Below are 23,991 nucleotides of genomic sequence, written 5' to 3'. Positions count from 1 at the left end.
TCACCTATTAAACTTCCCTAAATAAGGGATTCAGGTTGTACAAACAGGTCCGCAAATTCTTTGTTTTTACTCAGCAGTCTCTTTTCTTTCAGCCATATAATAAAAACAATAAAGATTTATTTAGAGTCTGAAGGCCAGAATGCCTTGGAAACCCAATAAGCCTCCATTTCAGCTATAGCTGGAAAGAATTGTCTCTCTACTTTATTTCTCCTGCTGAGTTTTCACACTTCTCTAGTTTTAGGTTTTATTCACTGAAGTGTCATAAGAAAACACTGTTTCTGGCAGCATTACACAGCAGGAAGAAAAGGGAAAAAAAAAAAAAAGAAAGGTGATTTCCATCCTAGTTTGAAGATCTGATAGAACAGGGCTAAAATGTAGCTGCCTTTTCATGAGACATCCCTCCTCAGCTACCTAAGCCTTTTTTCCTATCTTTTTTTTTTTTTTTCTTTCAATTGATACTTTGTTATATGAAAGACTGCCACAGAGTTCAAGGATGACTTAATCCACCTGGGCGGAGGTTAGCTGCTGGCTGGATTTGTGCTGGGTCAGATGCATTAAATGTGCTCTAAGTAAGCAGGTCAGGATGACTCCTTCAGGTGACAGATGTGGCAAGTAAGTCAGCTTAGAGCATGCAGATCCTTCAGATTTCTAGTACAGAAGTCTTAACTGCTGGACACAAGGCAGTAAAGAGTGTACAAATCTACCCAGTCACAAGTCAGATGAATCCTGGGCACAACAAATCATCTAGCATGGCCAAAATGTTCCTTTGATGTTAAATTGCAGCAGGAGACATCCCCTCTCCTGTGTGTGATCCCAGCTACCAAGTGCATTGGATGCTGGATAGATGATGGCAAAGCCAGGGCAGCAGATGTACTTGTAGAGGAAGGGTGGAGATTCATCTGCACAGGTGTGCGTAGGCATCTAGCTAGGAATTAAGTCCAAATTGCTTCATTGGTAGCATCATGGCTTTTAGTGTTTTTTTCTTTTTCAGAAAAGAAATTTATGATACTTCAAGAACTTCAGTGTTATAGCACCTAAAATGCCTTTGGATACCTTCAAGATCAAGTCACAGCCATGCAGAGGTTGCATCTCTGAAGCTGGAATTAGGAGAGATTCAGGAACCTCCATCCCTTTGTAGCTCTTGCCCTTGGTGCCATTTTATACTATTCTGAAGTTTTCACACCCCATGGGAGTAATTAAAGACAATGCAAGAATCTCACTTGAATTCCTTGCTTTCAGTGTCCTTAATATCACTGAAACATCAGGGGAAGTCAAAGTAAGCTTTTATGTGAACACTTCAGGGATGAAGTTTAATACTTAAAATTTGTGGCATATAAAGTCACACTGCCATTCACCTGCTTGAACTCGACAAGTCTTTTATTAGTATTTTGTCTTTTTATTATTTTATTTATTTTTATTTTTGTATTATCTGATTTCATTTTTTTTTTTATTGCTGCTGTAGCAAGTTTTGCATTCAGCATATTATTCTCTGGCAAAAGGCTGTGAATGAACTCCGTGATTCAGCAAGTCAGCAGCACTGCAAGAAGGACTTCAGGGTCAAAGCAATCAGCTGCTATAGGCATAAAAGCATTGCAGCATCCAGAGTAGGCACAAAAAGAATCATTTTTTCTTTAGAGAACACAGAAATAATGATGATGTATTTTTACCGTAGAAGGTAGAATGTAATTTTGTGATGATGTCAGGGCTTTTAAATATTTGATGATGTCATACTCATATGCGTTCTGGATGGAATAAGAACCAGCATCATGGTTCGCATCAGTGATGGCTGGGTTTGCAGTTTTATTTCAAACAGATGCTAGTCAAGAATCTAGATTTTTAGTGAAATGTCACTTAACCATAAGGAACACACTGACCTGAAAAATTGAAAAAAACGCCTCTCATGGGAACTCATTTTCTTGTGCAATCTGCATATTTTTGCTCTCTCTTCCTTAAAATGCAACAAAAGAAACCCAAAAGCAATTTGTCACTTTGGCTTAGAATCAGAAAATACTGAGGCAGAGGAAACTGCCCAGCATGAGATTTTTTTTTTCTTTTCAAAATGCTAAATTTTGAACATACACGATATTTCCTGACAGGTTTGCTTTGGCCATGGAACAAATGCTCAGGTCAGTTCCTCGTACATCTGACCTCAGATGTTCACCTCTATGTGTTGGGTGATGGCAGCTCATCCCCATGTGGTTCAGCCTCATGACATGGGACAGAAGTGGTTAGTGGTGCCCTGTAGTTCAGAGTCTGTAGGAGATGCTGGATTTAATTCTTCCTAGTGACTTCACCTTTGAGAATAGCAATACAAGGGGCTAAGAAAAGGCATCTCTTTGCAGGACAAGTAGGCAGGGATAGGCCCCTGGGCTTCAAATCAACTCTCCACCCAGCATCTCTCACTCACATCCAGCATCTCACTCCTGACAGCCTGTGTGAAGCAAAGTCAGTACAGGGGCACTGCATGCTTCACAAGCCAAGCCTAGCAAGATGTTCAGTTCAGGAGCTGGGCAAGACATATCTCGTGCCATGTTTACTTATTTGCAGGGGAAATAAAACACAGCCAATAGGCAGGGAATAATATGCTCTAATGCACGTAATAGCTTCCCTTCTGAGTGTACATCATCAACACCATTCAATCACCTTCTTATTATATACAGCCAGGTGCATGCTCTTTTTTTAAAATCTATTTAATCATAAGACTACCATTGTAAAGTTTAGGATACAAAAGACATTTGAGCATGCAGAGAGTGGAAAAGAACATTTTTATCTCAAGCTAGTATTTTTAAAGCAATTACTATTCATGCATGAAAATCAATCCAGATAGAGGAGTAATAAAAACTGGAAATGGAAAGGAAACAATTTTTTGAAAATCAAAGTTTTTTCCATTTTAAAACTGCCAAAGCACATGTAGATAACTGGGAAAAAAAAAAAAGTATATTCTGGACAAAATAACATTTCTTTTTAGAACTTTAAATCAGAAAATGATCACTGAGGAAATCCTCAATCACTTCACAAGCTGTGCAATTTCTGAACTATGGATCTTCTTGAAAATAATGGCCAAAACTGATGAAAATTTTTCTATAAGCAAGTATTTTTACACCATTCTAACCTTTTGATGAATCTCTACAGAAATTAACAGGAAAATGACAATTTCTTTTATAAACAAACCAACAGTCCATTCTTGTTCATTGTCTGCAGCTCAAAGGTCAACAGAGATAGCAGTTTAGTCTGTAAAACAGTGTCTGTGTGGCTTTTAATAATGCAGTGAAATAATGTATGCATCAATTTGTGTTTTCAGTTCATGTGAGCACTTGCTTCTGATGCTGCATATTTTCTTGTGCAAGCAAAATCCCTACTAGTATAGAATAGATTTTTAAATCCCTGCTTGAAAATACATGCGGGCACTCTTCAGTTTCCAATCAGAAGATTGTTTCATTTCCTAGTTTACCAGTTTAGCACCTTTTCACCAAGTGGTCAGTTACCATCAAAGATGTTTTTCTGAAGAGGATGGTCCTGCTGGGGAGGTGGCTTCTACCTCATTCTGTCCCCATCCAGAGGAGGTTGCTGCCACCAGGGCTGGCTGGAGCTGAACCCTCCAGGTGGGACAGAAAGTCACCTCTGGCAGGGGGTCAATGACAGGAAGACAGGAGAGGTAATGCTTTCAGGCAGCTTCAAGCTGAAGCTAGAAGCTGCATGTGAAAAAAAAAAACAACAACCAAACCAAACCAAACCACAAACAAACAAAGAAATAAACTCAGAGCAACAGAAGAAAAGCAGAGCGCGAGGCAGATACATTAAGACCAGTGAGGACTCTGAACAGGTCTCCTTCTGGTCCCTTCAATGCATACAGGTCAAATCCTGCACAAGAAAGTTCTGAACAAGAGATATTTTCACTTCTACAACTGACATTGGCATGGATTATTATATTTTTAGATATTTCTCAGGACTCTACAAAAGCACAAAACCCTATTTACATCTAGTAACTCCTAAGGTCATGGACAACTGCAAGCATGGATATTTCTGGTGGTCTTTCCAGCTCAAAGGAACTAGCAGATGCTCTGCGCTTTGCAAGTCTGATTGCATATTTTAGGCAAGAATATTTCCTTCTATTGGTTTTGAAATCCAATAGGTAAAGGGAGATACAAAAGTTCTTGTCATTAGTGAAATTATAGACACTGCCCTCAAGGGACACTAGATCAGGTCTACTAGAGGTTATATTTGTTTTCTTATCCCTGTACCTTAGACAGTTCCATGCTCAAGTTTTTAAAACTTACCTTTAAAAACATATCCACCATAAAATGAAGATATTTTAGGAAAAGCCCTTCCTGATTCTAATTCGATTTTGCTCTCAGCAGCCTACTTAAAAGAGCAAATGACTTTTGGAGATCTGCCTTTCTCTAGATCTAGTTGTTGTTGAATCAGCAAGGAGAGGTCCAGAGCAAACTGACCAACCCTGCCTGGTGGCCAGTCCCAAAACATTTTAGAGGAAGGCTGCTGCCAGGCTGAATATCATGTGATTGTAACAGAAACACCTGTGGAAATCAGTAGTCCCTGTAGCAGCTAAATTAAAGAATAGCTTGAGGTTCAGCTGGGAGTTGGCTAGCTGGTAGTCAGAACTGTGGAGTTTCTAGATCTTCATGGAAAACACAGCTCAGAGATACAGACTGTGTCCTGCTGCATTGCCTTAGCTATAATTTCAGAGTGGCTTGAAGGTGCAGCTCCACGTAGCTGTAATTTGACCTCAGGGTGACAAATTGAGATCAATAAACACGCTAAGGTCCATAGCAGCAAGCAAGGACAAAACCTGCCTGCCAAACACGGAGCACAAAAGGCTTGGCAAGCCGCTGAAGTTCATTATATTTAGTAACTTACTTACTATATTGGATTTGCTGTACGTGGCTGCAAACATGGATTTAGAACTATTGGGAATATCTTTTGTAATGATCCTCTAGTGCATTTAAGGACTTGCATTGAAAGATCTAAGTAATATATTCCAGGGTTTCCTGCTGCACACCACAAAGAAACAAATAGAAAAAGCCAAATAAAATGTGTTCATTTTCTCCCAGTATGTTGCCTAGTTATTCAGAAGTACAAATTTGCGTATTGTTTCCCCACATATAAAATATTCAGAATGATAATCCCAAGAAAAATAGCTAGCATATGAGTTATTATTTCAAAGATTGTCACAAATGTCTTTCCTTTTAGTATAAGAAAAAGTTGTTTTGTACTGTGAAGTACTATGAACGGATCCAGAAAAGAATAATCTGTCGACAGATTTTTGGTTCTGCTACTTAAAAATAGCCAAATGCATATATATACATATATATATGTACATATATATGTATATATATGTATGTACGTATGTATGTTTGTATACTTCTAGCCTGAGAATATATGCTATTCTTCTTTTTACAGTGTAGGTTTAAGGCCAGTATACAAACTACCAGGCAGACCTGCCTATCCAGCATAGCTGTGGTTAGTTTGACTTCAGACTTGAGCTTACTCTCCAGCTCAGTTTGCATCTATAACAATTGACAGAGTTGATGTTACATTTACAGTTATGCAGCAACAAAAGGGAAGGTGGATCAAAAGACATGGCTGACTTGTTTAGAAGCAATGCAGTGGGTTTGCAGCCTCATGCTCTGTAACAGATTTTTGTTTCTGTTAGCTCCTTTTCTGTTTGACAAAAAGGATGCCACTGCTGTAAGGAGCCCAGCAGCCAAAAGCAGGGAAAGATCTGGTTCAAACAAGTACCTTTAGTGAGTAGGAAACCCAGCAGGAAGAGGCAAGGGATTACCTGAGGAGGCAAGCTTCAAGGAAATGAAAGAGACAGAAGTTCAAGGTGTGTGCATGTCTGCAGCTTATGTAAAAGGTTGATATCTTTCTGTCTTGCCACATTTGGACATTGTGTCTTTTCCAAAATTACATCAGATAGAACAAAGTATTTGTGTCAGGCGATTACATAAAAATCTTGGCCCCGAATCAATGAAAGGGTGAGTACAGTTCTATCTGAGGCTTGGGGATGTTTGAGAGAGCGAAGGAGAGATTTCCCTTTATTGATAGCTCAGCGTGATTTATTTTCTATTAATACAAGGAACTAGCCTGTTCTAATTTAAAAACAAAAGCTCTAACAGCCCATTGCATGGGTTATTTTTAAGATGTCCTGCTTTTCATTTACATGTTTTGTATTGTGTTTCCAATTTGCCAGACAGTAAAGTGACTCCAGTATAAAGTTTTCTCTAATTTAGAGTACAGAAATGCTAGATAGTAGACTTATGCAGGCCCTTGATAAGTAGGTTAGTTTATTTTGTACCAAAATGCCTACAATATATGTGCTTCATCCCCTGCCTTCATAGGAATTCCATAGGATATATCTTGCAGGGAGAAGGAGTGCTTATACTCAGGGAAGTGGTCAGCACACTCTACTTTCAATATTCCTGCTAGATGTCATGAGTATGGGGCATGAAATGACATCTACCCAAAGGCTTAAGTTATCTTTGGGAATATAAAATGAATATTATCCACAAGTCAGTAGATTCTTTGTGAGTAATTTGCCACCTACACATACATTATTAAAGCTCTTGATGCACCCGAGTGCTCACCTCTAAGTTACAGCAGTAATATGAAATCCCACAAAGTTATTATTACACAATTTTTCTTGCAAAGATGATATTTTACGGCTGTAATCACTTCCCTCTTGGAGACTCCAAAAGATTTCATCTCCATTACTTATGATTTATAGAGTCAACTTTGTGCACATATCATGAGCTTTCTTGTGGCCTGCTGAAGCACAATTAATGGAAGCCATAATAAGGAAGGCTGACTTCCCTCTTCCTACTAAAGAGGAACCTTTGCAAAGAGAATGTATTTGGAAGTTTCATACAAAGTAAAATACCAGTATGTCCCTGCTCTGTTAGGGAAGGAAACAGGAAGGAGGAAAAACAATTAAAATAAGAGGAAAACAGAGAAGAACAAGAAATATTGAAATCAAAACAGTTATAGGGAACCTGACTGCAATGGAGTAGGAAGGTGGAGAGAAATCCACTACAATGAAATAATCATGTATTTGCTGCTCAGTAAACCCATTCTGGCAATAAGTTTTTTACACATAGAAACTTTTTGGCTTTGCCTTTAAAATCTCACTGTCCTTCAGACCACACGGGCTAACACAACCGGAGAAAAATCCTCAGGTGTTATTCCTGCATGGGGAACCACATGAGCCAAACACCAGGAACAAAAGCAACACTCTCCGCACAGGAGCAAAGAGCTGTCTGCACCATGGCTAGGAGGGGCGAGGGTCTAGGTCAGCACATGTTGAGCGGTTCTTTGGCCTCAGACCTTCCTGATGAAATCAGGTGTGGAAATAGCACCATGTTTTTCAAGGACAAGGAATAAAGAGAGCAACTCAATAAAAATTCCACTATGCTCCTTCATTTCCTCTTCCACTCTGCCTCAGCACAGTAAGGTTCCTCCTGCCTACTGCCTGCAAATGAACCTGTCTGGGGAGAATAAGGCTCAGGCACAATACTACTTACAGTAATGCTGGCTGGACTAAAGAAGGAAGTATCACATAAAGCCATTCACTTAGTTTAAAGACTTGTCTTTTTTGTTTCAACCCTGTGCACCAAAACGCTTTGTACTGTTTTAGTCCTTTTACATGAGAATGTTACTAAACTCACATGTGCCTTATGATGAGGTCTAAAACTTTTCACAAGTTCATCTCTTATTCTCTAGCATTATTACTTTTTAGGTGAGGTCTACAACTATAATTATTCCCAATAAAAAGTATAGTCTTGATTGCTGTAAATACCATTCTGTTGTGGATTCCTTCTATGACAGTAAGCTTACCAGATATGGAAGAGGAAAGTCTCCACTATACTTTCCTTTATAACTTTCACAGCATTCTTGTTTTTCTCTTGATTAGCAGAAATATATACATATATGTAATGAGATTTTTCCAATTTGCTTTGACCTGTTTGTGTAGCAGGTCCCAGGAGCTCAGAATGCAGAGTCTTACTTTCCTCCTTGAAAATATGTCTGTGTGCTCACACCTTCAGACTGAAGTTTAAATATTTTGGCTGCTCTGCTAAAACCCTAACTTGTGTTTCCTGCTGGGATTTTACAGCCAGAAAAGATACATTTCTGTTGTCTTTTTACTTTTGAAATATTTTGTGTACTTGAGTTGTACTATCTTTTGTTTAGAATTTAGTTTTGTGTTGTTTTGTCTTAAAACAGTTCAAGGACTGAGTAGGGAGGATCAGAGTATTAGACTTTAAGAAATACATGAAACAAGTGATTGCAGAAATAAAGCCAGAAGGCAAGACAGATTGGAGATTTGGAGAAAATGTATGATTGCATTTTGTGATGGTGTCTAATCACAATTATTAAAGCAAAATGGTAATGACTAAGTAGGTAATAAATTATGTTCTGGAAAAAGAGTCATCAGTTTGCAGCTGAGATTATTATACTATTTGTAGGTGTGAGTCTGCATATTCTTATTAATATGTGTGCTAAATCTGTGTATGTCTGTATGTGGATTTGTGCTCCCACACAGCAGGCTTTATTTAGATACCTCATACATATGAGATGTGCCATTTGTTTTTGTGTACCACCTTTTATTTACTTTTTTTTTTTTTATATATATATATATACTCTTAAATTCCAAACTGAATGTAAGATTGTAAGCTTTTGTGAGAGGTTACATGCTTTAGGCAGTCATGTGCTATGACTTACAATATGAAATGGCTTCAACTTCTACAATTTTCCATGAAACACATTGCCTAGCTTTGTATGAACACATGAGTAGATGTAAAGAGAGAGTTGCAAAGCTGACATCTTGTATGGTACTACTCTGCTAATACGTATTCACCTTTGGCATATATATACATACTGATTACTTTGCAACAGTTGGATATGTATATATACATATGTTTTGACATCGCCACTTATAAAAATATTTATCCATACAAACACAGATGCGTATGTGTTGCTTGTGTAATTGTTGCAAAATAGACAGAGAAAAATAACTGAGGCATGAGCATGTACTGTTGTCACACTGAGTATTTTGAATAACAGACTACAGTATACACATATAATGCATATGTATATTGTTTCTTAAAAAAAAAACACACCACCACCGCCAAGAAAAAAACTACTGGTTTTCCCATCAGTAGGCAAAACTACAGGTCATATTTGTGTAAAATAAAGGCATATAACATTACAGTAGTAAAAACTGACAACTTAATATACTGAAGGCACAGAACTTCCTGAAAGACTATTTAAACGGAAACCTTTGTCCTTTCCACAGAGAGACAAGCTCTTCTTCAGGTCACAAATTGCATCTCTTTCCCAAAAATATCACCTCCTGCCTGTTACGTGATTATAGTTGAGCATCCAAACACTAAATAAAAGAGAGAGAGAGGAAGACAATTCGGGAAGCAAAGACATTTACTAGGGAATAAATTAGTTACTGACTAAACATTTTCAGCATTTTGATAAGATGTTTCTTGCGTGCCAAGAGACATTGCTGAGTAGGTGTCAAAAGTCCAAGCAGATTCAATCTAAAGATAACCTCAAAGAACATTCCCTGCCAGCATTTTGTTGATTTTAGCAGTTCAATATGTTTCACAACCTGAGATGAATTTTCATTACATATTGTTAGTAGCATATGGTGCTGCGGGAAGCTCCAGTGACCTGACTGGAATTTTTCACCCACTCAGGAACAATTTTGCCGTTAGGCAGCCTGCATGGGGGCTGGGGTGCAAAGTTCTTGCTGCGCCGAAGCTGAAGTACATAGCAAGCATGTTTTGAAGATGCAAAATCTAAACACATTTCTAAGAAAAACAGAGCTTCAGAATTAGAGAAGAGGTAAATAGCTAGGCTCTGGGGAAATCTGACCGCTGGAGACTGCTGCGGATGCATTTTCTCATAGCATGCAACAAAGGGTAATAGGTCTTGCTCCCTATGGTGTTGCAACTCCTTTATTTCACCCCCACAACATAAAAAAGAACACAGGTCCCTCGGTAGAGGGTCTTCTTAAGGCGGGTTTGACATTAATGTCTCTTTAAAATACCCTTTGCTGCATTCCCAGAAGTACTTGTGGCTTTGGTGCTTTTTGTAATTCCTGACGCTCCAGAGTCTGGTAGATCTGCCTTCAAAGGTATGCAGATGTCCAGTGCTGCTGTGAGGCCAGCTCATTTCAGACAGATGGTGTGCCCAGATGCATCTAGAGCAGAAGCAGTGGGGTCTATAGTTGCCCCATGAACACCAGTGGGTGTCAGGTGGGCTTCCAGCCATTCAGGCAGGAGCTTTCTGATGGCCACAGAGGCCTTCAAGCCATGCTGGTGCTCAGACTGCTGCTGTGTACTCAGCTGTGCACAAGGGGCAGCATCCTTGGGTACAGACCTTTTCAAGGAGACGCTCAGGGCAGCTTTGTTTTCTTCCTGGGGATCTGTTTTTATCACTTTTTTGGCTCTGCTGAGCAGTGCTGTAAGCAGCCAGATGCTCAAGAGCAGCCACAGTTGTGTACCAAGGGTCTTGACTCTGAAAGCCTGTTTACCCATCTTGTCTGCTTCGAAGTAGTTAGGACTGAGTGGGATGAAAATTGCCATCCTGTTGATGGGGCAAAAAGCAGACCTTCTGCACCATTCTCCACATGCTCCAACTCTGTCATCCCCTGTAAATCTGCTCTGTGTATGCCCACGTGGGCACATCTGGAAGGCCCACTCATGTCTTACCAAGATAACTTCAGAGAGAAGAAACAAATGCCTGTAAGCCAAATGCTGCAGCAAAGCCTCCTGACTGCAAACTTGCGGTGCGTGCATCCTCAAAGTCATCAGTTCCCAGGAAGCGGCAAAGTAAAAATGACTGTTCTAAGCACAATTCTGTAGCTCACTGTGTAAAGAAGCGTGTGGCTGAGGTAATATGTTGCTACGGTGTTTCAGGCATTAAGAGGGAAGTACAAAGGGGAATCAAGCAGTTGACTCAGAACAGTCGTCTTTTTTTTTTTTTTTTTGGCTGAATTGTACCCACAAGTGTTTTATAACTATGGACATCCCTATATATGCTATTACAGTATGCTATATTATATAAAAGCAATAAGACTAGGAAAATGCAATGCTTTAGTCTAGTCTTCACCTATCTAAGTATTGTTAAAGCAGGAACACCCATTAGTATCACTGATAACCTTTGCTGGATCTTCATTAAAATACTTTTTTTTTCCAAATATGACAAAATTTCTGACACGATCATAGCAAAATAATTCAAACATTATTTATCTTTTGACTTTATGCCTATTAGTCACTGTTTAGACCCAAACTTACAAACAGAAGCAAATCATATTTACACAAGAGCACACTAACCCCTACCTTTTAGAGCACAAGATGAAAAATTAAAAGGAGAGCTGAACACATGTGCCACTTGAAAAACTTCGAAATGATGTTGGTTGATTTTTGTCAGTACAAGCACAATATGATTGAGCAACTTTTTACAACATGAAATCTGAAATGGCCAGAAAACAGGAAAAAGAATCCCGAAAACATCAGTATGCTTTGGATTGGATTATACAGGCTACAGGAACAAAATACTAAAGAACTGATCTGCATACAGGCTACAGGCAATCCTTGTTCATAACTATTAAAGAACTGAACTCCCTTATTATATGTAATTAAATTTGAAGTAACCATCGTACCACACTTGCTTGGTGGATGAGAGCATCTTTTTTGCTAAGTTTATCTGCCGTCCAGCAGAGCAGAGTCCTCAACCTGAAGCAGGGTCTCTGACCACTGCTGGAATAACATGTAAAAGGATACTTTAACATTGCTCTTTGGAGACCTAGAATTAAGTTTTCTGTTTAGCTGTGATCATTACATTGACAACACAGTTTGAGGTTATGAATGTTAGTCTTGTGGTTAATGGGGCTCTGGAGATCTGGGTTCAGCTCTTGGCTCAAGCGCAAGTTTTCAGCTGTTCGATTAATCTTCGTGTGCCTCGGTCCCTAACCTGTAAAAGTCAGATAATAACATGTTTTCTTCACCATCCTATGTCAGTTTTATCTAGTTGGCATATAAACTCTCCAGGGCAATGAAAGTCTTTCTTCAGGTCTCTGTAACACCAAGTACAATTAGGCTCTGGTCTTGCTATGTTTCTACAAGATATGCTCTATCAGAACAAAGAATAAATGCAAAATCTTTCTCAGTCATGCTAGATTTTAATTTTTTGGTGAAGCTCACAGTCTCACTTTACTCCAGTTCCCCTGCATAGCCCTTGTAAAGACTTCTTTTATTCTGTGAAATATTCAGGGCCACCTTTTAGATATCATTCTGTGCATAAAAATTCTTCTGACTCTGATGTGATGCTGGTATGCTTCTTTCCAAAAGATATGGGATGTCTCAAATTATTAAAGAGGATGACAGACTCTGCCATCTGACAGTGCCATCAGAATGCTCCACAGTCCCCCAATCAAGGCAGAGATCACCATTTATTGCTAAGTATCCAATTAAAAAAAAAAGAAAAAAAGAAAAAGAAAAAAAGCACAAGGACTGCTTTCCAAGTTCATCATTATCTCTCTTCCTTACCCTTCAAAAAAAAAAAAAAAAAAGGATTACTGGATTACTGGTGTAGCAATTATGCCGTTGAGTGAATTGTCTTCCCTTTCTGCACATTTTCTTCAGTGAATATTCAGAGAAATAAAACTATTTTTGAAGGAATAACACCTTCCTAAGAGAATTGCAGTGCATTGACAGAGTATCAAAATTAATTTAATTCAGACCCAAAGAGGAGACCTTGCGCTATGCCACCGAGTATGCACAGGGCCATGTTTTCTCATCTTCATCTGAAGAAATTTCTTCCCCACAGCAATGCAAATGGCACGCTTCAAATTATAGTTATTAAATCCTAAAGAGTATAAACACACCAAAGTGAAGTGGGACCTGGTGTTTTTGAAGAGTCCTTGTAGATTTTTGTTTCATTTAATTTTTAACTGCATTGGGTAGTGGAGTGGTTCTACACTATGCCAGTAGAGGCAAAACATATTCCTGATACTTATAAAAATGCTCACTCCTTTTTCATTTTCTGTGGGTTCTTGACAACTTTGATTCTATGGTCCAGTCATGCATGGTGAAAAAAAAAACAACAAACAAACAACAACAACAAAAAAAACAACCAACCAAACAAACAAAAAAAACCTTCCTTTGCCAGTTTTGAATTTACTGCCTGTTCATTCATTGAATGCTCCCTTGCTGCTCTGCAGGAGTGATGCTTCATATCTATCATTTCCAGATCTTTCATTATCCCACAGACTTGTATCATGTCCCTTCTTATTATTCTCTTTTCTAAGATGATCAATTCTACCCTTTTCAATTTATTTGATGTATGAAAGCTTTTTCTGAGCCTTTGCTCTTTCCCATCATCTGTCTACAAACTCCTTCATTTCCACCACATCCTGATAGAGATCTGTGGCTAGTGCTACATAAAGGATTCTGGAGAAGTCTTCAGCATGGTGTTAGAGACAGACATCCTAAGGGAATCTATATTCTTCTGTCCTATTCTTTGTTTCAGCTGCCTTTAAGATGTTTTTAGACAGTGCAAGTTTTTCTGCAGTGATGCATGTGACTTCCCTAAGGTAGTGCAAGAGGGAGGGCACTCATGCTAAAGAAGTACAGAAGCTGATTTTTGCTTCCCTGGCAGGTGGATTTGTTAGAGGGAGACAACAGGACTTTAACCTGCAGTGTCCTTATCCACACCAGGTACAGTGAGAGTTCCTCCCAGTAGAGAAATGCCCCCAGGTGTTTAACGCGTTTACAAACAGCTCACATGTTCCTGCTTCTGTGCCTAAAAATAAAGCATTTTACTAACCCGGATTTGGCTGACAAGGTCTTGACATGAGATGCAAAAGTCAAATAAGAAAATAAATGAAAAAATCTGGGCTGCCAGCAGGTGTGTCATTGATTTGTAATCTTTTAGGTAAAGGCCTCTCCTAAGATACTGCTCTCTGCAGACAGGGCTCTCTGGTTATTATTCTGTCTGCAGAAGGGTTTTTTCCTGATAACTTATCAGCCTGTTTTCAAAGTGAACTTAGTGCTACTGAAAGATGCCAATTCAACAGCTGAGGAACTGAAGTCCCTCCTTCAGAGGGACACGGGAACACATGTACACCCACGAGCTGTTCCAGTTCCAACGTGCTGGCAATGTGACTCAGTCCAAAGGGAGCTTTCTCAGATGGAGAGAATTCATCTTCTGTACTGATATTTATATGACCCTAATTGCTGTGTTATCTAAATTATTCATAATCTAGAACTGTACCATTGTAGGAAAATGGGGCATTTCGCAGGTACACATGAAGTCACACATGCCACGCTCTGGAGTCACAGGGCAGCAGCCTGTTCCCTAGCCAGGGCTGCTGCCACGGTGTCTTACCCAGGTGGGCACGTGGGAATGTGTGTTTTGCTGTGGGAGACGTGCAGCAGTTGCTAAGCGTATGCCTGGCAAGAATTTGCCCACACTCCTCCTCTTCCTGCCCAGCTGCAGCGCTTCATCCAGGCTGCCATTTGGATGGCTGCACACTAGATATCCATCTGGCTTGTCTGCTGCACTAGCCAAGTAATGCACATTAGTTTGGTCTTTGCTATTTTTCAGTATGTGAATGTGCTTTCTCAAAACAGGGACAAACCAAGATCTCATTTCATACAAACCAGCAGGTTCTTAGGCATTAAACTGGAGTTTAAGGATACACTGCCTCACTCACTGACTGAGACACCTTATCCTTTATTTCACTTAACTCTTGAGACATTTTCTGCTTCCCCTGAAAACTTCTAAATATTGGTTTCCTTTCCCATTTGGCTGTGCAATAAGGCCAGGATTACACTGCTGAGAGCAAAAACCCAATTTCCAGAAAAGCAGGCTGCCAGTCCCTGAACTGCTGTTTGGTGCCGTCCCTGTCACTCCTCACAAGCAACACAGGTGACAAAGCTTCAAGCAGCTGACCGAGAGGTGCCCCTGCACTGCTTGCAGCCCCACAGCCCCCACTGGGGCACTTTGGGCAGTTCACTCAACTGCAGCCAGGGCCTGCCCATGCTGCTCGGGGTTGCTGGGGATTGCAGGCCTTGCCCGGCACTGTTCGCAAGCAACGCGGCCAGAAGAGCCAGCAGAGCTGCCAAGCAACGAACAAGATATGGGGCATGCCAACGAGGGGAAAGGATGACAACGGGCCCTCCCAGTCGGATGTAGATATGCTAGTCTGAGCAGGGAGCTGGCAGAGAAACTGCAGCCCCAGCATTTCAGGCAACAGAAAGGGATGAAGTCTGCACAGGGCAGAGGTTCACATGACTCTGGATGGTGGAGGCCTAAAGCACAAGCGAGTCAAGGTGCAGTGCTCTCACCCTGGCCACAGGTGACACAGCGGGGTTACTGGTGTCCACAGGCACTCTGGTGGCACTGGGGCAGGCTCCATCAGCTGTGATGTGATACCTTCTGCTCTCTGAGCAGCTCCTCTAGGTCACGGCGGGGATCGCAGCAGGTGATGTACATTCACCCTGCAGCTGCTACAGTTCATAGCACTGATGACGGAACATTTGTGCTTACATGACTGGCCATGCACAGAGATCGCTTGAGGCACAGGCACACTTTGTTTTCCCTGCCTTACATCATGCCACCTTTTGCTACCTTACTGTGGGACACTGACAGAGAGATGGGGCAAACTGAGGGGTCAGGGTTAGAATCTGGTGACTTGGTTCACTGCACATGAAATGTTCAATCCAGCCCAACCCAGATGTACAGAAGACAGGAACAAAAGGTGACTGAGATGTTTCCCCTTGGCCATAGGAGTCAAATTGCACAGGTTTATTCTCAGGTATCTCTTTGTAATGGAGTTCTGTGAGTCTCCAACTGCTATGCTGTGAACATCTCTCAAGAAATACTGCCAGACACCATATTTGCATCCACAGATTTGTTCATTGCCAGCTCTTACATCACCTGTTGTTGGCAGACTCCATCAATGAGAACGGCTTTCTGGCAATTATGTCAGCCAGCTTTCCTCTTTATATAGCTGTGTTGTTCTGCATTTTGCATCAGCTGCTGTGGTTTATGAACTCTTTTCTTGAGAGCTTTCAATTGACATATTTGCCTGTAGTTTCCAGTTTTAATACCCTTTATTGCAGGTGCAATTCTGTCTCTCACACGTACACTGTTTTTTTCTTTGGGAACAGACTGTTAAACCACTAAAGAGCCTCCTTGAGGGATAACAGTCTGAATCCCCCTGAAATGTTCAGAAACATAAGATGGATCCTGCAAACCTATCAGTCAGCTTCCAAAATCCCCAGTGAGGGCTTCGAGTTTGGGGATGGTTGGCTGGGGATTAGGTGGAAGCTGTTATCTCAGGCTGGCTAGGTTGTGTATTTCCTTCAATTCAATCCCTGCTGTGCACAGAGCAGCAATGTACCTAACAGCTGTGTGTTCTTTGCTTCCCTTTTGAGCCCTGCTCTGGCCAAAAAAAAGCCTTTATCAGAGGATGCATTACGGTACCTTTGTTCATTAATGATAACTGAGGTAGAAAACAATTTCTGCTTCATCTCCATTCCCTGTGCCATAAATCTCCATGGAAAAAAATCTCCTGGGACTTCACAGCACTAGAAGTCAATTGCTAAAGGGAATTTACATAAACAGTGCCAACATTTGGCAGCAGGATTCAGTTTTTTTTCTTTGATGCCCACAGCCTGCAATTTCAGAAAGTCTTACCAGCCCAGCTTGAGGGAAAGGGGGTGATACCTCTCTGCACTTTGGTGTTCTTTTTGTGGAGTCTCTGCATGCTTGTCTTTGCCTGAGTCATTATAATGACCAGAGGATCACAGCCAGCCATCAGTATGGGAGGGCACCTGGATGCTGCTCTTGTGGGAATTCCACATTCCCTGCAAGTCTTGCGTAATGCTGACTTTCCCTCGGACTCTGTCCAGGATTACTTCCTGCCAGACACTTTTCCTCTAGCAATGAGACCATATGAGGAAAAAAGAAACCTTATTCCCTATTAGGGAAACACCTCATTCTTCCTTTTTCCCCTAAACCCCAAGATACATTAAAACTTCCATTATATAAACATAAAACAGCACTCTAATGAAACTGTCAGTGTCTTTTCAGGACATCCCAATAATCTGTGTATAAAACACACGTGTTCCTTGTCAGTCTCTCTATAGTGTAACACCCTCCTTCTGCCACTAACTAATGGCACTGCTTAAGTAATCTCTGTTATGACACTGAAGGTCATGGGTTTAAATCCTGCTGATCAGTCAAAGCAAATGTCATCACAAAAGCAGTGACTTCTTTCGTTACTCGTTTTATTTTATCTAAGAACTGCTGCTCATGAGCTGTGTACACCTAACTGGCTCAGATGCCTCAGCAGGTAAGAGCTGCCACACCATTTGTGTTTCAGCACTGGAAAAAACAACCACTTATGTAGTTCTCATACTGCCAAAAATCCACACCACAGATGAACCATCACAATAAAAGCTGAATATACTGCATGGCCAAATGGCAGTCAGAAAACAAATACCTACCTAGAAGAGCTGAAAAAACAACTTAGAGGTTACTTACAGCAGAGCTGTGTATAATGATCAAAATTACATTTTAAGCACAGTTCTAATGACCAGGCTTCATTGTAAGCATTTAATTATCTTTTGGACCATAAACTCTGAGGATGCACAGGCAACAGAGACAAAAGCTAATCATATGGAGTGAGATACCAATCCTTTTGTTTGTAACTGCATACTCTTAATTTGCCTTGTTTCTGCTTGTGAATGACCATGAATCAGACTTTGTGTTTACTGGCAATGGCAGCCTTTATGTCAACTGAAAGCTAAAGCATACTTCCTATCATTTAATTTTACCAGAAAATTCACAAGATGTATTTATGAACATTATGAATAGGGAACTCTCTTACTCAGGAAAACATGCAGCTAAATTTAAATGGTGTAATGCCAATGAAGGAGTAGAATTACAGCTGTCTGTGTTGGCTAGAGGTCCTCAAGGTGAACAGGTGTTTTGGTAGCATAAACCTCCCATGTTTCCCCCCTTTTTTTTCCCCTTTACCTCCGCTCAGCCCCTGCCATGCTGTCTTGGCCCCACCAGATGCCAGAAGGATAAGTAACCTCTGCAGTGTTGCAACTTTTGCATTCACCACAGGACTATTCAATTTTTCCAAGTCAAAAGCAGGGCATTACCTTTACTCATGCTCCTTGAGCAATAAAAGCTATGAAACACAGTGGACAAAAAACATAAAAGAGAGGTAAGGGACTCAATAATATACCCATTAGGTGATATCTCTTCAGGAGAGAAGGGAGCTGCTGTGTATAAAGAGGTTGTCTGTAATAAGTGAGGATGCTGACACATACAAAAACAAACAAAACCAACAAACTGGATGGGCACTCCTGTTCTGGTGAACAGTACAACTCATTCTCTCTCTCCCTTTCCTGAAAAAGGAGGAGAATTTCTGGACCGGGTGGGAAAAGTTTCTTCACTCTCCTGCGAAGAATTGAGACAGCTGAACTTTGTCTCTCCTCCATGTGCTTATTGAACTTAATTCCTAGTCATGGCTGAGGTTAGTACAGGTGAGCCCCGGAGGCAGCATAACATGAAACAATAAAACAAGTCCAACCACTGAACACATTTGTGCCATGACCCAGATTTCATCAATGCATGGAAAATCCCCAAGTTGAACTAGGAAAATATTCCTCAGATTCATTAGAAAATTAGAAGCAAACAGAGGCTTGAACTCAGCATTGCAAATACACTTACACCTTATTTGTTCCAAGATCTATGGAGCACAGTGCATTGGACATTACTACAAGTTTGCCTGATGGATGCATTATTACTTTTATGTGGCACACCACAGCAGGAAATCTTTACTGTGATTTTGACCAAGATTCCTGTTACAGAACCGATGTTCCCATGACTGGAAGACTTTCAAATAATAGGGACATTTTTTTTCAATATCAAATAAAAATGTAGAAAAACAAACAGATTTTAGAAACTGCAGCTTCTTTTTTTCTTTTTTCTTTTCTTCTTTTCTTTTCTTTTCTTTTCTTTTCTTTTCTTTTCTTTTCTTTTCTTTTCTTTTCTTTTCTTTTCTTTTCTTTTCTTTTCTTTTCTTTTCTTTTCTTTTCTTTTCTTTTCTTTTCTTTTCTTTTCTTTTCTTTTCTTTTCTTTTCTTTTCTTTTCTTTTCTTTTCTTTTCTTTTTCCCTTCCCTTCCCTTCCCTTCCCTTCCCTTCCCTTCCCTTCCCTTCCCTTCCCTTCCCTTCCCTTCCCTTCCCTTTTCTTTCCTCGTATAATGAAATGTTATGACTGTAAGTGGTAGCCACAGGATAAAAGTAGCATTGTAGGAAGTAGGAAAGAAGAGAAATTACAGTATTGGAACAATTGCAGTGACAGGCTGACCAAAAGCTCATCTGATCTGAGGGATGTGCTAAAAAAACTCCCAAGCAATGTCTTTGGCCTCGGCTGTTCTTTTTGATAACCATATTTCTGGACCTGCATACCAATAACAGAAACTGATTAAAAATAGCATAGTATAAAGGAGTGAGAGCAGTGAAGAACTTGCAGGGGTGGGCAGAGATAAGCTGTTGGAAAGACAAAATGGAGAACAAGAGCTAATTAGTCTGACTGGCCCTGCAGCTGCCAGCCTTGACCAGCTGATTGCCCCAAAGAGCCTGCAGAGCCTTGTCAGGGTGCCAGCAGGATCAATGAACTTGCGTGCACTCCTCAGTGACCAGGCCTGCACCCTGATGGACTTTTTCTTTAACCACTGAGAGGCTGGATTGTTATACTTTTTTTTTTTTTTTTTTTTTTTTTTACGGTGAGGTGCTTTATGACAGTGTTGCACTTTGGTTCGCTGCTGATAGGAAAGCTTTGAGTCCACAGGTTTGTATAACAAAGCAAACTGGCCAAAGGTCAGGGCTGGCAACATGGGACCAATGCCAGCTGTTGGCAGTCCAAGTATTATCCGTAGTCACATCCTGATGTAAAAAATATTCAACTTCTGTAAATGTGAACCTTGCCAACTGTGCTAGTGGCCACTTTCTGAGCGGTCACCTTTCTGAGAGGTGATTTTTCCTGTGAGGGGAGACCTGAGGAGGGAGACAACCACTGAGCTCTCTGGGAGCCAAAGGGAACTCAGCCACATCCCCTTGATAACAGTTGTGTAACTGTCATTATTTAAGGTGTTGTCAACAGTATGTTCTGCATTGTGAGGGCAAAAAGGGAAACAGAAAGATATATTAAGCCTGTCTGATATGGTGACTGTACTAAAAAGCAAAGAGCATCTCATGTTGTCTAGAGTTAGATGCCTAGGGTAGGATTTGTCTTGTCTAGCTTTATATGTCTGTCAAGTCAGTCATCTCTATCTGAGCTAGACAACTTTGGCTGTCTGCATAGTCAGTTGAGGAGAACAGGAGCTTCCAGAGGGCAAATCACTGTCTTATTTTAGACACCCATAGCAGTCAAAATGAGGACCCAGCATCTACACTGTAAACATTCAAGGTTTTCACTATATATTGCTTCCAGTTTGGTCCCAGGGAGAGGACATCCACCAGCCACCAGAGCACATCTTCAGGAGTCTTGGGATTCATGCAACCCAGTATGGTTTGCAGTATGAGAGCACGCAGTCTGTGGAGGTGACTGTGAGATCCATTTCCAAAGCATACTCCTGATCTAGGCAGAGGTGCAAATGTACACACAGGTAATCTCTTTATAGAAGAGATGGCTTTGGATAGGCATGGAGTAAAGTTCATTGCCTGGGAGGATATTCTCACTTGGTCCTTATCTACCACAGTCAAGTGTGGGTGATCTGCTTGGTTTGTATTTGCATTGAGGAAATATTTCTTATAGTAGCAAATATTCATTAAGAAGCAATGTTTTGAAGACAAGAATGGTCTTTGAGGAAAGGAGATTTCTAACTTTGCATTCAGAAGATTCCTTTTCTATGCACACAGAGACAACCTTATTTGACACCTATGACATCCATTTTTTAGTCAGTGTTATTACTGTTATAAATTAATACTAGTACTATTTACATTTTGCTTATGGCAGGTGTGGTCTGAACAGGAGGATGGGAAGTGGGGAGTGGAGTACACAGGTTAATCCTTGACTTATTTTCATTTATCTACTACCATGATCAAATATTTTGACAGTATTCTAGGTGCACTAAATGTTCCACAATTGCAAAGATTGCTGACCATATAGCTGCACAGAGAGACTGATACAACAGGGCAGAAGGAAGAGCAACATCAAACATGGTGGTAGAAACGTGAATAAGTGCATCTTTGAAAGCTGGTTTTACACACACACTTTTTCTGAGTTGTTTTATACTCCCTACAAATACTTAAATAGCTATTGCTCTGTGTCTGTGTTTAGGGGAACTCTTGTTGCTGTTACCACACATCATTGATCAGGCTTCAGCTGACAAAATCCTCAGTATTGCGAAGAAAGGTAATTTTTACCCTTTCACAAAGGTTAACGCCATACTTATTTTGCATAGTCCTGGAGTATTCCCTCACTTAGCCCCAGGCTTCCCCTGTGAGAATGTAGGAAGGCGCCCACCGTAAAGGGGGCACAGTCCGAGTCAGCAACTGAGGCTCCTACACAGACAAGAACAGCACAAGAATAGAATGCACTGAGATTCACAGCAGTTTTCTAGAATTAGCACTTAAAAATGATATTTAATCTCAGTGAAACTGAAGGGGAGACTTCAAGCATGTGGATTTGACGCTCTGATACCTCACTCTGACAAGTGCCAGCAGGACATTTGCATGGTGCACAGGCTCCAAGCTGTGAGTGCAGAATCACTTAGTGTCACGTGGTCCGTGCCAGAACAGTTGGGAATCTCTTGGGAAGTCTTTTGTTCTAACATTATTTAAGATATGGGCTCAATAATGTTCTTAATGACAATACCTAAAATGTACAAAGGGTCAATCACCCTGTAAAGGAGCAGGAAATAGTTGCAAAATATGTAGGGAGGGGCTAGTGTTAAAGAAGTCCAAGGAAATGTGTTGCCCCAAGTTACCGCTGATGTCTTCTGTGACTAATGCATTATTGTTCATAAAACAGCACAGATTATACACCTACCCATGCCACTTAATGAGGTACTGAACCAAACACTTCCATATCTTAAAGAAAACTGTTCTTTTTCTCCTGAAGCTTATACCTGATTGAAGGGAAAACTTCTGATCTCTGAACTCACAGAATCTCTGGGAAAGTAGTAAGATATGAAATGGTGAGTCACAGAGAAAAAGTCTTGCATTTCAGTAGCAAACACTTGTTGTCGGTGCAGAAAAATAGAGCTGGCATTGTACAACTTCAAATTTGCAAATGTACTCTTGCACTTAAAGTTGCCTGAATGCATTTGCAATAAAAGTCAGACAGGTAGGCAGACAGAGTAGGAGTTCCTTTGAAAAGTGCAAGTGTTGCACGGGGAGAAGAAAAATGTTTTAAAGAGCTATCTAAACAATAAAAGGAAAAAAAGCTTAGTGTATGAGAAAGTGGATGTAGCACCCACTACAAGGAAATTGCATGGTAAAACACCTAGACTAGGACACTCCTGTCTGAAGCTGCAAGAAGAGAAGTAAAGCAGCTAGAAATGTAATTGGAAAAACATCTAGATTTTCTTTGGAGTAAAAAGGAATAGATTTGTTTGTTTGTTTGTTGTTTTTGAGTATTGGAGAATTGTAGCAACATGTTGGAATGACAATCAGAAATATGAGACTGGGTAGTAGGCAAAAGGTCAGAAGTGAAGAGAGAGGTTTGTGAGTCACCATTCAGGTAGCACCTGGAGCACATGAGGCCATGAAGAACTGTACACATGGGTATACATACTAAATCTTCCTCCTCCTCCATCTTTCAGTTAGTTGAATTTATTCCATCTAAAAGCCAGGGTTTCTTTAAGGTCCTGCTTGTCTTCTGCCTACCTTCAGCATGCACTTCTTAGATCCTGTGCCTTTGCGTTTACTAGGGACATAGCCAGCCTTCAGACTCCAAAGTGTCTCAAACTACCTAATGTTTACACAGAGAAATATCAGCTATAACATCTGAAACATCTCTTCCTCCACACAAAGAGTAAGATTTTGAGGTCAAAACTGGCATTCTGAATACTGCAGTATGAACAGAACAGGTACCCGTGGCTGCCATTGTAAGCAGGAACATCTCCCAGCCATAATTCACTACCATGAAAGGAGGAGAGGTAAGTAGCACCCGCCTTTCTGCTTCTCACATGCAGGAAACTCAACTATATTATCAATAGCACACTTTCACAGCAATTAAATCAAGGTTTTGAAGCAATGCTCAAACTAACTTGTTATGGCTTGTCACATGGTGGAAAATCTGACCAGCAAATCCCTTTTCTAAACTTCTCAGGAATTATGAATGTGTTTTAAAGATTTACATGTGAAAAATGCCCTTAATTTTTTGTGTGCCTTTGATGTAAACTCCTCTTCTGCTTGTTCTTTTTCTATGTTCATGTTTATACGTTCATCTGTGTAGACTGCAAAACTGGAACCATTATTTTTTCTGTACTTATTAGTGCTAAGAAAGTTGATGCTGTGGTTCAGATTTCAGGCCACAGGGCCTGGAAACCTAAGTGAATTACAGCCCACATTATTTATAGAGACCCATTAGATGGTCATTTCTTGAAAAGAAAAGAAGTAAGCCCTCCTGATCCATCTCCTTCTTGGAACAGCTTTCATATGCATACACAGTCTGAAAGAAAACAAATCCTACATGTGCAAGTTTATGGAAGAAGGTCATGACATTTCCACCAAAAGTACATGATCCTGTTCCTGTTGAGATTACTAGTTAAATTCCCATCAGCTTCAGACAGAGTTAAGGTGGAATGTGAACAAAATCCAGAATAGCTCCCTTGGCTGCCTAATAAATTTTATGCTGTTAATGTTGTTAATGTTTTTAGAAATTTGGATTTTAGACAAATGATAGAGATAACTGGGAAGTGGAGGAGC

At 40.4% G+C, this 23,991-nt stretch overlaps 3 long non-coding RNA genes across 4 annotated transcripts in view; 1 reads left to right on the top strand and 2 right to left on the bottom strand.

Moving 5' to 3' along the window:
- LOC308191438 overlaps positions 1-23,991 on the bottom strand; it is a 71,763-nt gene that overhangs the window by 31,850 nt on the left and 15,922 nt on the right. The window lies entirely within an intron of this gene.
- The window catches only part of LOC308191437, a 62,931-nt gene that overhangs the window by 27,663 nt on the left and 11,277 nt on the right, over positions 1-23,991 (top strand). The window lies entirely within an intron of this gene.
- On the bottom strand, positions 1,376-5,376 carry LOC308191436. 2 transcript variants are annotated; one of them, XR_013947985.1, is made up of 2 exons: positions 4,278-5,376; positions 1,376-3,692 (listed from the first exon to the last, which is right to left on the bottom strand). It is a non-coding gene; the product is annotated as an uncharacterized lncRNA (long non-coding RNA). The 2 variants fall into 2 exon arrangements; XR_013947986.1 differs by having other exon boundaries at positions 1,376-3,621.

The sequence above is a fragment of the Anser brachyrhynchus genome (assembly GCF_964034855.1).
Source record: "Anser brachyrhynchus genome assembly, chromosome: 3".
Classification (NCBI taxonomy): domain Eukaryota; kingdom Metazoa; phylum Chordata; class Aves; order Anseriformes; family Anatidae; genus Anser; species Anser brachyrhynchus.
This window is presented reverse-complemented; position numbering and strand designations above follow the sequence as displayed.